This window comes from Dreissena polymorpha, chromosome 3, assembly GCF_020536995.1.
Source record: "Dreissena polymorpha isolate Duluth1 chromosome 3, UMN_Dpol_1.0, whole genome shotgun sequence".
Lineage (NCBI taxonomy): Eukaryota > Metazoa > Mollusca > Bivalvia > Myida > Dreissenidae > Dreissena > Dreissena polymorpha.
This window is the reverse complement of record NC_068357.1, coordinates 149,231,866-149,250,015: the sequence shown is the minus strand read 5'-3', so window position 1 is coordinate 149,250,015 and position 18,150 is coordinate 149,231,866. Positions and strand designations below refer to the sequence as shown.

Below are 18,150 nucleotides of genomic sequence, written 5' to 3'. Positions count from 1 at the left end.
ATTTAAATGTGTACAACAGGCATGGCATTACAAAACCCATCAATCACTAGAACATGACTAAAATGTAACACAAAAGAAACATAGGCTACATAATAGCAAACCACACATTTCTTATTTACTTCTGACTCTTTCAGTCTTATAGCTCTATTGTCATTACAAAATTGTACAGGCTATTTTGGAGTTTCCGTACATTGTCATCTCTAGATGTATATCGCATGTTAAACACATTAAATGATTTACTTGAAAAAATAATAATTTACACACACACTAGCTCATTACCTTCGCAAATTTGTCAGCATTGATTTCCATGTTTCAGCTCACATCGTATTGCTGTTTGAGCCCGTTTAGTTGCTTTTAGTTAAAAGCTCATCGTAATGGTTTATTATTTTTTCAAACAGACAGAGCCTTTCGCTTTCAGAAAAAATATCTGACCTAGGCATTTTCACTCTCGTAGACGAAAAGAAAACTGACACAATTTCTCGTAAAAATGTTATAAATCAATCTCCTTTTGAAGATCGTCGCTTACATCTTCAACAAATAATAAATATTTGAGTTGAGTTGGAAAGTTGAGTTGGTCTCAACTGAGATGAGTTTTGAGTTCGTTTGTGAGATCCCCGTCATACTCAATTCTCAGCTGAGTTGAGTTTAAAGCCTGAGAACGTTCGTGATACTAGGCCCTTGTTCGTTGTTGATAGTGATGGGTTTTCCCGAAGTTTTTGAAGGTGGAACATGTTTAACGCCCTCGTTACATTCGGTAGCTGAATGCACAGAGATCCATACCTCATTTAAGCCACTGAATAGAAATGGTGTCGAATTTCAACGACCAAAATACAGATGCTTTTTGGGCACAAAAGATAATCAGTTTTGGAAGTTCATTAGACGACTCAATGTAAGCAGTTTTGTCACTCGAAAATATATTCGGTACGCCACAAAAAAAATAAACGAGATGTTTGTATCTTGTTTAGTCTATGTTACCATGCCGCATCTAGCGTTGAAATGTTGGCTATTGCTATAAGAAACACTTATTGTTATGGGTTAACTTATCGGTTAATATTTTACGAAATATTTTGCGAAGCATTCGTTGATTTTGAGTATTTATGTTACTTTCAGAATTATCACAAAAAGCAAAATATTCATTACGGAAAAAACGCTTACTGCCCATAGAAATATATATAATTTTTGACACTGAATACTACAAAGAACCTATCGCTTTATTTTAGCCTTTATTGAGTTTTCGGGTCTGCGATTCTTTTTCCACCTGTTCATATTTATTCATACAAAAATCTCTTCATATTTATTAAATGCCCTGAGCATCGTTTTGTATATCGAATGTACTGAGATATGTATTGTATGTGTCATGTGTGTACACATATATCTAGTGTAGATATCACTATCATTCCAATATACATAAAATACATAACATAAACAGTGGTGAGCATGGGAACTACTATGGGGTTGATTTGTATATAGTGCGTTGTTTTAACATTCTTAATCCAACCAAAAATAAAACTGAAGAACAATGATCATTTAGGTATCGACAATGTCGGCTGGTCGGTAGGGAAGAGGAGGCAAACATGTTTGTATTGTAACCCTAAGAAAATTAACGTGTATGCGTTTTTGTATTGTATTATTCACACACAACCCCTTTGCAATTGTCTTGCTATTCGCTTTAGGACATTGTTCAATTATAAGCAGAAGTACTTTCAAACATGCATTTTACATTTGACTTAGACATTTGGCTTGCAGTTACCTTATATAAAGATGACATGTTGAAATGCATAATGCTATTATTTGAGCAAAGCTGCTGTTTTCATTTCCATACCCCTTAATTTTTTCGCGTATTAAATGTATTCACATATATTTGGTTATAAACACGACAATAGATTGGGAATCGTAATTGAAATAAAACTTTCCTATGTAATCATACACTTTTATTACGCTGTTTAGAAACAATCAATCGATTACTATTCAATCTGGATAAAAGTAATCAGAATATATAAACAGCGCTAAGGTATGATCTGTGCTTTGCCTGTTGTTTAGAAATGATAGTTTTTCCTCCCGCCAGCCAGGCCGCCCACCAGCCAAAACTCCCAGTTGTCATAATGGTATGGTCACACAAACTCAGAAAGGCCATATCCACAGCGGCCGGGTTGCCCTCCACAAACGCCATCTTCCACTTGTTTTTTTTTTATGTTCCCCACTATAGTAGTGGGGGACATACTGTTTTTGCCCTGTCTGTTGGTCTGTCTGTTGGTCTGTCTGCGCCAACTTTAACATTTTGCAATAACTTTTGCTATATTGAAAATAGCAACTTCATATTTGGCATGCATGTGTATCTCATGAAGCTGCACATTTTGAGTGGTGAAAGGTCAAGATCAAGGTCATCCTTCAAGGTCAGAGGTCAAATATATGTGGCCAAAATCTCTCATTTTATGAATACTTTTGCAATATTGAAGATAGCAACTTGATATTTGGCATGCATGTGCATCTCATGGAGCTGCACATTTTGAGTGGTGAAAGGTCAAGGTCATCCTTCAAGGTCAGAGGTCAAATATATGTGGCCCAAATCGCTTATTTTATGAATACTTTTGCAATATTGAAGATAGCAACTTGATATTTGGCATGCATGTGCATCTCATGGAGCTGCACATTTTGAGTGGTGAAAGGTCAAGGTCAATGTCATCCTTCAAGGTCAGAGGTCAAATATATGTGGCCCAAATTGCTTATTTTATGAATACTTTTGCAATATTGAAGATAGAAACTTGATATTTGGCATGCATGTGTATCTCATGGAGCTGCACATTTTCGGTGGTGAAAGGTCAAGGTCATCCTTCACAAGGTCAAGGTCAAACGTCATATAGGAGGAAATTGTGTTTCACAAACACATCTTGTTTGAGAAGTTATCATTCACCCAGCTTATGTCGTCGGAACAAAATACGAAAATTGCATTTTCTCCGAACATTCTAGTGCACAGCTGTAATGCGTGAAATATATATTCCTTCGTAACAGTGTAGTGACCAGCTTTTATGATTCTCTCTTGGAGGAAATCTCCTCTTCGGATATGTACACCGATGTATGTACGGTTTTTTAATGTCGATGTGTCATTAAACTGTGAAGCGATGTCAAGTTCAACTTTTTGGGCTTTAGACAATATACTTGGAACAAAAGTATATTCTTTTCTTATGTGTTTTTCAATGCCATGAAAATATTTCCAAGACTGAAGGTATCCGACAACATTAACATCCTCTTTATTACTGAACATGGTTAGTCTTTTGTCAAAAGCACAGTTGAGTCTTTCATTCGCATATTTTCCATTGCGAGGTAGATGAGAAAAAGACACCCTGTTGTCCGAAAGTTGAAACGATGATAACAGTTCATCTCTAACATCTTCTATAACAATGTTGATAAAATCCATCCTATTGATTTTGAGGTCACTAGGTCAAAGGTCAAGGTCACGGTGACCCGAAATAGTCAAATGGTTTCCGGATGATAACTCAAGAATGCATACGCCTAGGATCATGAAACATCATGGGTAGATTGATCATGACTCGCAGATGACCCCTATTGATTTTGAGGTCACTAGGTCAAAGTTAAGGTCACGGTGACCCGAAATAGTAAAATGGTTTTCGGATGATAACTCAAGGACGCATATGCCTAGGATCATGAAACTTCACAGGTAGATTGATCATGACTCGCAGATGACCCCTATTGATTTTGAGGTCACAAGGTCAAAAGTCAAGGTCAGGGTGACCCAAAATAGTAAAATGATTTTCGGATGATAACTCAAGAACGCTTTTGCCTAGGATCATGACACTTCATAGGTACATTGATTGTGACTCACAGATGACCCCTATTGATTTTCAGGTCACTAGGTCAAAGGTCAAGGTCACAGTGACAAAAAGCGTATTCACACAATGGCTGCCACTACAACGGACAGCCCATATGGGGGCATGCATGTTTTACAAACAGCCCTTGTTTAATTATTTACCCCCGTTGCTGTCCAACGTAATTTCTTGTTTTTATGATGTCGTTTATTTGTTGCCGTAACATTTAATCTTAATTCGGTACGTAGGAGCGATTGTCCGGGATTCGGAATGACGTTGTTTGAAAAAACCGATTCACGCTAGATACGTTACTTGTGTTTCACGTAAATTTTATAATTATTAAATGCTTTATTTTTTTATAAATTAATCGGGCTAGTTAGAAGTATCTTTGAGGTGTACAATTTCTGATAATCTTAATTGGTCATGACTTTTTATTTGTACAATATGTAACATATCTAATTTAAGCAACTGTTAATATAAGCATGTCGGCGTTAATTATTCAACCAAATAACTGCTTAATACACACAGAAAGATATATTTTTAAAATCTATATTTAGTCAGGGACAAAAACGATCCAAGGGTCAGTGGTTCGAGCCTTGGTGCGGCTTACTTTTATCTTCTTATTTTAACTTTATTTTTGTTTTATACTGAAGCATGTTATTTCCGATGTTTAAATTTATGAATTCAAAGCATTAAATGAGAAACTTCAAAAAAATGCAATATAAGTGTGAACAAGTCCCTTTAACATAGGGTTACCATACTATTGCTAATTACTAGTATAGGGTTTGAGATGCAGAAGATGTTTAATTTTTTATATACAAAAAAATAGATATGAAAATTCCCTAAGGTATACAAAACGCTTCGAGTGACACACTTTGAAATTAAGACCTTTTGCATTTTAGCTTTTGTATATAATGAGAAAAGAGACAATCGGGAATTCCACATTACTTCAACTTTGCAGCATATTAAACAGTTGAAAAGAGTTCAAGTTAACAAAGTTCATCTGGATAAATAATGCATTAAATAACAGGTATTGCGGGCTAAAAGTGTGTTCAAATTATACGTTTATGCATTGTTCCCAGACTACAGTTATCAGAGAGGTACTTATATCATAAACTTACGCATCACAGATGTTCTCATGGTGGTGGCGGCGGAGTCCGGCAGGGCCATGCATGAGGTGTCCATTAACTCCAGGGAGTCCTCCCCACTCAGCTCCGAGTGTATTTCCAGTCCATTTCTCGGGGCACTTGGCGCATCTGAGCATATGTAAATAGGACAAAGGCGTGTGATTTTCGTAAAAGGGGATTTACGATTTTTTTCTAAAGCGCATTACATGGTGCATATTTTGACCCATATAATTGACCTTTTGACCTTGAAAGATGACCTTGACCTTTCACCACTCAAAATGTGCAGATCCATGAGATACACATGCATGCAACATATCAAGTTGCTATCTTCAATATTGCCCAAGTTATGATTTTGACCCATATATTTGACCTTGAAGGATGAACTTTACCTTTTGCCACTCAAAATGTGGAGCTACATAAGATACACATGCATGCCAATTATCAAGTTGCTATCTTCAATATTGCAAGAGTAATGTCCAATGTTAAAGTTTGGAGGATTTTGACCAATTTATTTGACCTTTGACCTTGAAGGATGACCTTGACCTTTCACCACTGAAAATGTGCAGCTCCATGAGATACACATGCATACCAAATATGGAGTTGCTATGTTCAATAATGTTATTTCCATGAATATATAATGGTGTCATAAATGATAATAGTAAGACATGATAATTATAATTAGCTGATGTCTTATTATTTCATTATCATTATTTTCAACCGTTTTATTATTTCATTTTTTTTTTCTTCAGGTAGGTTTATGATGAAATATACATTTTGAAATCCTACTTACAGTTACTAATAGTAACTCACAGTTAAGATATTTACAAAATATATTATCAAATATTAAACTTGAAAATTCTGGCTAAGCATAAAGGAGTCATAATCTCCATATTGGCATCTGTCCATGTTTCAAGTTTCATGAAAAAAATATGAAGAACTTTTAAAGTTATAGCAGTATCCAGAAAAGTGTGACAGACAGACTAAAGGACTGATGGACGGACGGAGCTCAAACCATAAGTCACCTCCGGTGAAACAGACGGACAGTGCGATCACTATATGCCATCCTACCGGGGGCATAAAATATGCTAAATTTGATTAATTGTCAATGAATTATTGCTAAGCAATCAAAAGATTTTTTTCCCAAATGATTGATTGCCAGCCAACGCGTTTTACTGAGCATACTGGGTTGTTGCTAACTCTTTTCATGCTGGTAAATTATTTGTCTGCTAAAATGTTGTCTGCTTAATTTCTAAAATAAGCATTTTTTTCACTTTTTTTCCAAAGAAATCTATCAGAATAGCAAACAGTTTGGATCCTGATGAGACGCCACATTCTGTTGCGTCTCATCAGGATCCAAACTGTTTGCAAAGGCCTTCAAAATTAGGTTCCAGCACTAAAAGAGCTTAGCTATCTGAATTTTTACCATTTCGATTTATTTTTCAAAGGTCATCATTCTGTAATTTATATTAATATCCATATTTAAATATTTATTTTTGTAATGCTTCATTTAAAACTATTTCAGAAATGTTTTGCAGCATTTTTTTTTTAGAAGCAAATTAGTCAAAATGCTAAAAAGTCGTACGCACTTTTGCGATTAACAATAAAAAAAACATATTTTACCTTCTTCTTCCGTGACACATGAGGTGTCCGTGACCTCCAGGAAGTCCTCCCCCGTGATGTCCAGCTCCGAGTGTTTTCTTTTTTTTTTGTTGCAAGAACTGAAGGAAAAAAAGATATTATGTTGAAACATATACCAGGTGTTTGGGGAAAAAATCAACCTCAGGAATGGGATTTTTTACGTGTGAAAAGTTCACTGATTTTGGAAAAAAAATACTTAAATATAAATCTTTATTACGATTTAAATCATAGGAACAAACCCATATAAATTATAGTTATATACTTTTTTATGTCCCCCAGACTGTACTGGGGGACATATTGTTTTTGCCCTGTCCGTTTGTTTGTTGGTTTGTTTGTTGGTTTGCACAAACTTTAACATTGGCCATAACTTTTGGAATATTCAACATAGCAACTTGATATTTGGCAAGCATGTGTATCTCATGGAGGTGCACATTTTTAGTGCTGGAAGGTCAAGGTCATCCTTTTAGGTCAAAGGTCAATTAGATGGGTCAAAATCGCTCATTCTGGCCATAACTTTGCAATAATCAGCATAGCTACATGGCATGCATGTGTATCTCACGGAGCTGCACATTTTGAGTTCAAAAAGGTCAAGGTCAAAGGTCAATTATTTGGGCAAAAAAAAGACTCAAAATCGCTCATTATGGTCATAACTTCTGCAATATTCAACATAGCAACTTGGTATTTTGCATGCATGTGTATCGCATGGAGCTGCACATTTTGAGTGGTGTAAGGTCAATGTCAAGGCCATCCTTCAAGGTCAAATGTATGAGTCTAAATCACAGTAGGGGACATAGTGTTTCACAAACACATCTTGTTTAAAGATGTTATTGAAATAAAATTGAGAAAAAATAATTATAAAAAAACTTATTTAATCGTTGAAATTGTTGTTGTTGTTTTTTACAATTTCTCTTAAGGAATGGGTCCTTGTATTTTCCCGTAGAAAAAGCCCTAGATAGAGATAAGAGATTAACTTTTAGATATCAACTTCTCATATATTTTTTATACACTTTATTCTTTTTATGCTCCCCCAAATTGTTTTAGGGGAGCATATAGTCGCCGCTTCGTCTGTCCGTGCGTCCCTCCGGATATTGCAATATTGTCCGGGCTATTTCTCAGCAACAAATGACCAGAATTCAAAGAAACTTTATGGAAGCTTCACAATCAAGAGGAGATGTGCACATTATCAGCGGGTTCTGGTCGGATGATTTTTCAGAGTTATGGCCCTTTGAAATTTTCCATTAATTGTACATATAGTGCAATTCTTGTCCGGGCTATTATTCAGCGACTAATGACCGGAATTCAATGAAACTTTATGGGAAGCTTCACTACCAAGAGGAGATGTGCATATTATCAGCGGATTCTGGTCGGATGATTTTTCACAGAGTTATGGCCCTTTGAAATTTTATATTAAAAAAATTCTTGTCCCCCAAACTACTGTGCCCTCAAGACATTTCCTTTTATGTGAATATATAGTGCAATATTGTGACAAAAAAACTTTGGGGAGCATCACCCATCCCCGACGGTTTCTTGTTTTGCGAGGTGTGGCACATTTGTGTACCATCTTCTTTACCAAGACTGGTACATTAAGGTTCAATTGTTATGCCTCTTTTCAAAGAAGAGGGGGTATAATATTTTGCTGGATGTTGGTAGGTCTGTCTGTGGTAGACCAGTTATTTTCCGACAAATAAATCAACTAATTGACCGATTGGTTTTATTCTTCATATGTGTGCTTGACAGTAGATGACCCCTTTTGGAATCAGGGTCACTAGGTCAAAGGTCATTCAAAATAAGTGAACAATGTTTATAATCAATATTTTGCTATGCATTGACAGATGTTCTTAAAGGGATCTTTTCACGCTTTGGTAAATTGACAAAATTGAAAAAAGTTGTTTCAGATTCGTAAGTTTTCGTTTTAGTTATGATATTTGTGAGGAAAACAGTAATACTGAACATTAACCATGCTCTAATATAGCCATTATATGCATCTTTTGACGATTTTAAAACCTAAAAATTATAAAGTGTTGCAACGCGAAACGATTGAATAATTTGGAGAGTTCTGTTTTTGTCGTTAAATTTTGTGAAACTACGAAGATTGCTTATATAAGGTATAAAATACGTCAAGAATGTGTACTCGGCGGAATAGCTCAGTAGGCTAAAGCGTTTTTACTTCAGGACTCTGGCAGGACTCCAGGGGTCACTGGTTCGAAACCTGCTCCGGGCAATGTTCTTTTCCTTTTTTAATTTTTTTCTTGATTTTTTACTGGAGCTTTTATGATCCAATGTTTACATTTATCAATATAAAGCATTTAATGAATAAGTTAAAAAAATGCCAAAATCTGTGAAAAGGCCCCTTTAATACTTAACATGTGCATTGTCTTTGGACAGTAGATGACCCTTATTGAAATTTGGGTCACTAGGTCAAAGGTCAAGGTCACTGTCACAATAAGTGTGAACATCATTTCCGATCAATATATCGTAGACCAATTGACAGATTGGATTGATACTTCCCATGTGCATTGGCCTTGGACAGTAGATGACTCTTTTTGAAATTGGGGTCACTAGGGTGGAGGTCAAAGTTGATGTCCTAATAAATATGAAAAGTGTTTCTGATAAATAACTTGTAAACGAATTGATCTATTTGCTTGTTACTTCACATGTGCCTTGGCCTTGAACAGTAGATGACCCCTATTAAAATTGGGGTCACTAGATCAAAGGTCAAGGTCACGCTGACATTATGTGTTACATTGGTTTAGGTTTGATATGTCATCAACGGATTGAGTGATGGTTCCCTGTTTGGGAGCAGCTGTCTCTGACCGTGGAGCTCTTGTTCTTACTAGGTCTTGCACATTTAGGTGCAATTTTATGTATTTTGTCTTGCTCAAGAAGGAGCAATTTCCAATACTAGTTCTGCCACAAAGAAGTTAAGAAATTTGTACCAGGTCTGGCATAAGTTCAAATTAACTTTCTTATCAGGTGTAACACATGTATCTCCTTGTTGTCCTGTTTTTGCAAACATACCTCTGTCTTTACCACGTCTGTCATACCTCCTTTACATGTTTCGCCATATGTGCTTCCTTTTTCTTTACCATGTTTTTATATATGCATAATATACCAACCATTTTCTTTACCAGGTCTTGCACATTGGCATACTTTCTTTGTTTCTCTACTTCTTTACTTAATCTGGCATTATAATTCAAAAAACTGCATCGGTCTGGAGTCTTAACATATCTAATTAAGTGTTAACTAGTGCTGACTTAAGAAGTCATTTAATTGCAACCAAAACATGCATACTGAATCATGCTTTTGTGATAACAGTGTTATTTTTTTTGATGAAAATCATTTGTAATATCAAAACATCACTATCTAGGTTATCTATTTTTTTTTAAATTCAGTTCTGGACTGAAATTTCCTTCTCAGGCTCAAACAATCCCTCTCACATGGTAAGACAACTCCTTCTAAAGATCCTTGGTAGGTCCTCATACTGAGGGTTGTTGCCAGGTTCAAATATTCTTATCAAAGTATCCCAAGCACAGGATTCACAGGATGGACTCCATGTCTGGCCCTTTGCTGGAATCATATGGCATGGACGCCCTGACTGGCCTTGAGCTTGACTCATATGGTCTGGAGGCCCCGACTGGCCCTGAGCTGGATTCATATGGCCTGGACTCCAATCCTGGCCCTGGGCTGGACTCATATGGCCTGGCCTCCAATCCTGGCCCTGGGCTGGACTCATATGGCCTGGACTCCAATCCTGGCCCTTGGTTTGACTCCTATGGCCTGGCCTGTAATCCTGGCCCTGGGCTGGACTCATATGGCCTGGCCTCCAATCCTGGCCCTGGGCTGGACTCATATGACCTGGCCTCCAATCCTGGCCCTGGGCTGGACTCGTATGGCCTGGCCTCCAATCCTGGCCCTGGGCTGGACTCATATGGCCTGGCCTCCAATCCTGGCCCTGGGCTGGACTCGTATGGCCTGGCCTCCAATCCTGGCCCTGGGCTGGACTCATATGGCCTGGCCTCCAATCCTGGCCCTGGGCTGGACTCATATGGCCTGGACTCCCTAAGTGGTCCTGCGGTAGACTCATTGACACATTTAAACGGCCCAGGGCTTTTGCTGTCTCTGGATCTGTCTGGCCCTGGGGAGGATTTGACACAGCTGACCAGAAAGCTTTAGGAAGTATGGATAGTTAATATATACATCTAGTATATAGTTTATAAAATGCCTTTCATAAAAGCAAACACTGTTTTCAAATGAAAACAATTTTAATAATATTAATTAACATATATTTTCTCTTTGCTATGTATTTCATTATAAGGTTCTATGGACAGCTGCCTTAAGTTATTTATCATTATATGTATGTATTGAATCAATAATGTTAAATATATAAACATTTCCTACATAAAAAAACTGAAATCACATTCACTTGTAAAGCATTCAGACTTTTTACTAAAATATTACAGTTTTTCACACCAATAATGTTTGTAAAACAATCAATTCCTGGTTGATATGAGAGACACAAGTTATCATTAGCTCCACTGGCCAGAGGCCAGCGGGGCTTATGTCATGGTCATGTGTCCGTTGTGCGTGCGTTAACTTTTTTTAAAAACATCTTCTTCTCCTAAACTACAAGTCCAATTATGATAAAACTTCTCACAAATGTTCCTGGGGTGAACCTCTTTCAAATTTGTTCAAATTATGCTCTGGGGTCAATTTGACTCTGCCCCGGGGTCAATAAATTGAACATATGCTTACCGTACGTATTCCCTTATAAGACGGCTTGACTATAAGACCAGACCCCAACTTTAGGTCCCACATCGGCTGTATTGTGCGTGGCCTCCCTAATAAGACGGGGCAATTATTATAAGGACGCAAATCAGTAAAATTTTAAGTCAAAATTTGTTGGTCGGCCATTTTGTTAGTAAGTACATTATACCAAGTAAGCTCGTTATCGGATTTGTTCTCTGATTTACGTTGTTCTATTTTAATGCCTAGTTTATATGTATACTAATATTTTTATGCCCCCTTCGAAGAAGAGGGGTTATATTGTTTTGCTCATGTCTGTCCGTTTGTTGGTCAGTGTGTCCATCCACCAGATGGTTTCCGGATGATAACTCAAGAACGCTTAGGCCTAGGATCATGAAACTTCATAGGTACATTTATCATGACTTGCAGATGACCCCTATTGATTTTCAGGTCACTAGGTCAAAGGTCAAGGTCACAGTGACTCAAAAATAGTAAAATGGTTTCCTGATGATAACTCTAGAATGCTTAGGCCTAGGATCATGAAACTTCATAGGTACATTGATAATGACTGGCAGATGACCCCTATTGATTTTCAGTTCACTAGGTGAAAGGTCAAGGTCACAGTGACTCAAAATAGTAAAATGGTTTCCGGATGATAACTCAAGAATGCTTACGCCTAGGATTATGAAACTTCATAGGGACATTGATCATGACTGGCAGATGACCGCTATCAATTTTCAGGTCACTAGGTCAAAGGTCAAGGTCACAATGACGCAAAACAGTAAAATGGTTTCCTGATGATAATTCAAGAATTATTAGGCCTATGATCATGAAATTTCATAGGTTCATTGATCATCACTGGCAGATGACCCCTATTGATTTTCAGGTCACTAGGTCAAAGGTCAAGGCCACTGACAAAAACCGTATTCACACAATGGCTGCTACTATAACTGACAGCCCATATGGGGGGCATGCATGTTTTACAAACAGACCTTGTTTATTTCTGTTTTTTAGGTATCGGTACTCGACGTATATGGCTTTATAAAACACTTATTTATGCTTACAATATAATCATTGTATTACTAATTCATTAGCACACGCTGACAATGCAACTTCAACAAGAGCAACAGAAGACGGAAATGGTTTTTTAGCGATTGTATTTGTAGAGCATTTATTAGTTTGGCATGATCACATACATAAACAAACGATATAACAATAAAATAACAACATAACATTCACCTAAAATCCATCAAACTCCTCATCGTTGTCATCGTTTCCAAACAGTTCAAGAAACTCTCGCTCGTTCACGCCATCATCATACACTCCATTATCGTCCTCACATTCATCAAACTCGCTCTTAACACCCTCACTCTCGCAAGCATCTGCCTTTCCATTTGCTGTCTCGACTAGATCGCCAAACAGTTCATCGTCCTGCACGCCATCCAGGCTGTTGGAGATGCCACATTTTATAAACGACTTCATCACCATTGCCGCTGGTATTGATTCTCATGAATCAATAACCCACTGGCACACCGTGGCAATGTCAGGTCGTTTCATGTTTCTGGCCTTTGTCAATTCCTTTGTACCGGAAACCATCCAGTCGTTCGGTCTCGCCCTCATATTCACCTTGAACGGTTTATTCAGGCACATGTCCAGGGGCTTAAGGAGAGAGGTGCACCCTCCTGGAATGACCACCTGGTAAGTCCTGTTTTGTTTGAGGCGGTCCTTCAAGCTATCCAGAAGGTGGGCCCGAAACATGTCCCATACAAGTTATGACTTGCGGTTCAGCAAGGCGTTGGGGCGAGTGAACCACACGTCGCACAACCAGTCCATTAAAATGGACTCATCTATCCATCCTTTGGGCTGCACATACACGACCACGCCGGCAGGCAGCTTCTCCATCGGCATGGTCTTCCGTTTCAGTACTATAGCCAACTTCAGCTTAGTGCTGTCCGCCAAGCATGACAGTACGACGGTGAAGTGCTGCTTTTCGGCGCCAGTTGTCTTTACTGACACCGTCTTGGCCCCCTTCACATCCACCGTCCTGTTCCCGGGCATGTCGAACAACATGGGGGTCTCGTCCATGTTCCAAATGGACCCCAGGTCAAACTCATATGAATTCCTCAAATCAGTCAACGTCAGCGGGCAACTTCTGTGCGATATGCGTCCGCTGATGCAAGCACAGTCCACGCCTGTTCATAAAATTAGAACACCACCATATACATACTTAGTTTCCTCTTATTAATGCTTTTAAACTGTTTATATACATTCTAGTTTCCTCTTATCAATGCTTCAAACTGTTGATATACATACTAGTATTATGGCAAGCGATCCCAAGAAACCAGGTTTCTTATGACAACCTTGGTTCACATGACAACCTAGGTTTTTATGAGAACCTAGGTTCTCACGAGAAACTAGGTTTATGAAATCCCAAGAAACCAGGTTTCTCACGAGAACACAGGTTCTCATTTGAAAACCTTGGTGTAGGCTAGAGAACCTAGGTTCTTGTGAAGAACTAGGTTTTTAATGAGAACCTAGGTTCTCATAGACACATAGAACTTGGGTTCTCATAAGAAACTAGGTTTTCATGAGAACTTAGGTTTTCATTCTGAGAACTTCTCGTTTGATGTCCAAGGTTTTCACGAGAACCTATGTTCTGGAAAGCTTTTTGTGTCTTCTCTCTGATAACCTGGGTTTTCATGAGAACCCAAGATTTTATTTGGGAACCATAGTTCTCATGAGAACCTAGTTTCTTGGGATTATGCATCAAACCGCTTGCCACACAATTTCCTCTTATCAATACTTTAAAACTGTTGATATACATACTAGTTATCCATTATCAATACTTTAAAACTGTTGATATACATACTAGTTATCCATTATCAATACTTTAAAACTGTTGATATACATACTAGTTTCCCATTATCAATACTTTAAAACTGTTGATATACATACTAGTTATCTCTTATCAATACTTTAAAACTGTTGATATACATACCAGCTGCTCCAAGAAATATGCTCTTTCTTTCCACCTGAAGGCCTCCCTTCGGTCCCCTAATCTACGGTCCATTGACTGGGTCGTTAGGCTGGCGGGGTTAGCCCTGACTGGCGAGCCCTGACTGGCGATGGGTGCCCCTGGCGGGGAGTTCATCACCTGTGAAAAATTAAATAATGATCAAAACTTAATTATTTATACTTTATACCTGAAATTCATTTTTAGACTACTCAGAATATCAAAGCTTGCCATACAATCACATTTGTCTTGAGGAAGGTATGTTTGTGTGTCTGACAATCACAAGAGTAAGCAGACACATGAACCTACCATGTGACATAGTTTTTAAGAAGTTTAGCTTCTAGCTTACTTTTTATGCCCCCCTTTGAAGAAGAGGGGGTATATTGCTTTGCTCTTGTCGGTCTGTCGGTCCGTCCACCAGGTGGTTGTCAGACGATAACTCAAGAACGCTTGGGCCTAGGATCATGAAACTTCATAGGTACATTGATCATGACTCGCAGATGACCCCTATTGATTTTGAGGTCACTAGGTCAAAGGTCAAGATCACGGTGACCCGAAATAGTAAAATGGTATCTGGATAATAACTCAAGAACGCTTAAGTCTAGGATCATGAAACTTGATAGGTAGATTGATCATGACTCGCAGATGACCCCTATTGATTTTCAGGTCACTAGGTCAAAGGTCAAGGTCACAGTGACCCGAAATAGTAAAATGGTTTCCGGATGATAACTGAAGAACGCTTAGGCCTAGGATCATGAAACTTGACAGGTTGATTGATCATGACTTGCAGATGACCCCTATTGATTTTCAGGTCACTAGGTCAAAGGTCAAGGTCACAGTGACCTGAAATAGTAAAATGGTTTCCGGATGATAACTCAAGAACGCTTAGGCCTAGGATCATGAAACTTGATAGGTAGATTGATCATGACTCGCAGATGACCCCTATTAATTTTCAGGTCACTAGGTCAAAGGTCAAGGTCACGATGACCCGAAATAGTAAAATGGTTTCCGGATGATAACTGAAGAACGCTTATTCCTAGGATCATGAAACTTGACAGGTAGATTGATCATGACTCGCAGATGACCCCTATTGATTTTCAGGTCACTAGGTGAAAGGTCAAGGTCACGATGAATCGAAATAGTAAAATGGTGTCCGGATAATAACTCAAGAACGCTTATGGCTAGGATCATGAAACTTCATAGGTACATTGATCATGACTGGCAGATGACCCCTATTGATTTTCAGGTCACAAGGTCAAAGGTCAAGGTCACAGTGACAAAAAACATATTCACACAATGGCTGTCACTACAACGGAGAGCCCATATGGGGGGCATGCATGTTTTACAAACAGCCCTTGTTTTCGTTTAAGATTTGTTTTTGCTATTGGACAGACAGACAAAAAGGCATACATACGTAGGCAATGATGGTCAGGTCAACAAGGAAAAACTTGCACTCTATAATATAATAACATTTCAGCCTGAGGTATCATGTGTTCATTTTGAAATTAGGCAAGTTTTAAAGTTTTATGTAAATGCTGCATCTAATTGGATATTGCACCCCATAACCCTTTTTTCATTTACTGGTGAAACTGCTTATTATGCAAATAAAAGTGTTAATATAATTCATGACTATTACTTTTTCATAATCTAGCTGACTGACTTCGTGGTTTTGTATGAATCTAAACAATGTGAATATTACATATTGTTATTGTATACATACTTTCCTCGTCTCTAGTTTTTCTTTTGGAATTTCTTTTCTTTTTGGGTGCAGGTCCGTCTGTAAAAAACATAGGCAAAAAGTCAGTACAAGATTGAATAAAATAAAAAAACAATCTTAAAGATTAATATCAACCGAATTTTCAAGAATTGTGTATGCTATGGAGAGGTTGGGAGTATGGAACATTTAAATAAATCAAAACAAAGCATGGTTGAAAAACCAAATTACATTGTTTAAGTATTAAATATTAATACAAATTATTGGCTAGATGAAGGCCATTGATTTTGTTAAAACTTGCAAACATAAACCAGACACTTGTGAATTCTATATAAAAAAACAAAAACATATTACATTCTTGAACAATATTACTGGGATTCAGATATTCTATCTCGTGTTCATATTATAAATCAAAATTAAATATCTCACCTTGTCCTCTGTACACAGGCTGCCTACAATAAGAAGACATGCAGAAATGAGTACTATCACACAAAATAGATGTACTATTTCCTAGCATATGTTGTACTTTTTCAAAATGAATGTAAAGTTTACAAACATCTGACATTTCTGCCAAAATATTAAGGATCAATTAAAATTAATGAAATACCCAAGCCAAAAGTAAAACATAAGAGTCTCATTCTGAGAAAACTGGGCAAAATGCTTGTGCCTAAATTGTCATCCCAGACTAGCCTGTGCAGTCCGCATAGGCTAATCAGGGACGACAATTTCCGCTTTAATGGAATTTTTCGTTTAAATGATGTCTCTTCTTAGCAAAAATTCAATTTAGGCAGAAAGTGTTGTCCCTGATTAGCCTGTGTGGACTGCACAGGCTAATCTGGGACGCCACTTTAAGCACATGCATTATGTCCAGTTTTCTCATAACTTGCAACATTAAAGGAAAGACTTGTAATATATCATTTTGTTACGTGTCCTATTAAAGCCTCTTCCCAATTGTTAGTTAGATGTTATTTTTGAAGAAATTACTTGATAATCACCAACATAATGTTCAATTAATTTTAAGTCTTCTATTTCCTTACAATCTTGAACATGTCCTTTATTTGAGGAACATATTTTTCATAAATGTCTGTTTGGTTGTGTTTAAACATTCAATCCTAACTTAAACTCAGTAGAAAGGTGTTTTATAAGACAATGTCCATAGTTTAAGCTAAGAAAGGGCATTTTAAAGGTGGGGAGTTTTCACATTATGAAATTTTAAAACAGGGTGAGCATGAATATGAAAAGTGCTAAGGATTCATCAAATTGTTTCAAAAGTTGAATCCGCCGATTTTATTATTTACATGTGGTACAGTTTAATATTTCTTTGTGATACTTATGAATGGTTGAACTTAATCAGTAACAATCCAAAATAAGAAGCAAGGAGTATGTTAGTGACATATAACATAAGTGAATTAAATAAAAGGGGCTCAGACTAAAATTTTGTCTTTTAAATCTTACTTGTTCTTACGACTGTCAAGTTTATTTTTTGCTCAATACTTACCCTTGCGGGCTAATCCGCTGTGAGCGTCTTAGTGGCTGTCCCTGCGGTGTGGAAGCCCGGGTTGATGAAGCCTCATCATCTTCTGAGTTTGTGAAAATCAAAAAATTAAATCCTGGTCATAACTTTATTTATGAGTCTGCATGATATGATGAGAAATGTTGCTCTGACTTTAAGAACCAACACAGTACACATAAACTGCCTCCTCAGTTATTCCTGTGATTTTGTTGTGCTTTTAAATGGCAAGTAAAATTATTGCTGCATGTCAATCGTTGTCATTATTTGGGAAAGAATATATAAGGTTAAATATTTACAACTTCTTTCATTGTCATATCAACGCTGCATTCTGATTGGATAATCTGCACACATCATCCCTTTTTTCATTTCCCAATGAACCGACTCTTCCCATGTATTAAACATAACTACTCATGTCCGTGCTTCTTTTTTTGCAAAACAGATGTCAAATGCCTTCATTGCTGTGCAGGAACCTTAACAACATTGCTTGTCATTCATCAACAGCAAAATGTAAGTTTGATGCAAAAGTCAACACTATGGGCTTCGATGAAAAATGAAACCTAAACTGAAACAAAGATTCA

At 37.4% G+C, this 18,150-nt stretch overlaps 1 long non-coding RNA gene across 1 annotated transcript; it reads right to left on the bottom strand.

Moving 5' to 3' along the window:
• Nucleotides 1–16,063: 16,063 nt before the first annotated feature.
• LOC127871954 (uncharacterized) lies at nt 16,064–17,679 on the bottom strand. Its single transcript, XR_008045650.1, has 3 exons — nt 17,558–17,679; nt 16,489–16,511; nt 16,064–16,122 (listed from the first exon to the last, which is right to left on the bottom strand). It is a non-coding gene; the product is annotated as an uncharacterized LOC127871954 (long non-coding RNA).
• Between the last annotated feature and the right edge of the window lie 471 nt (nt 17,680–18,150).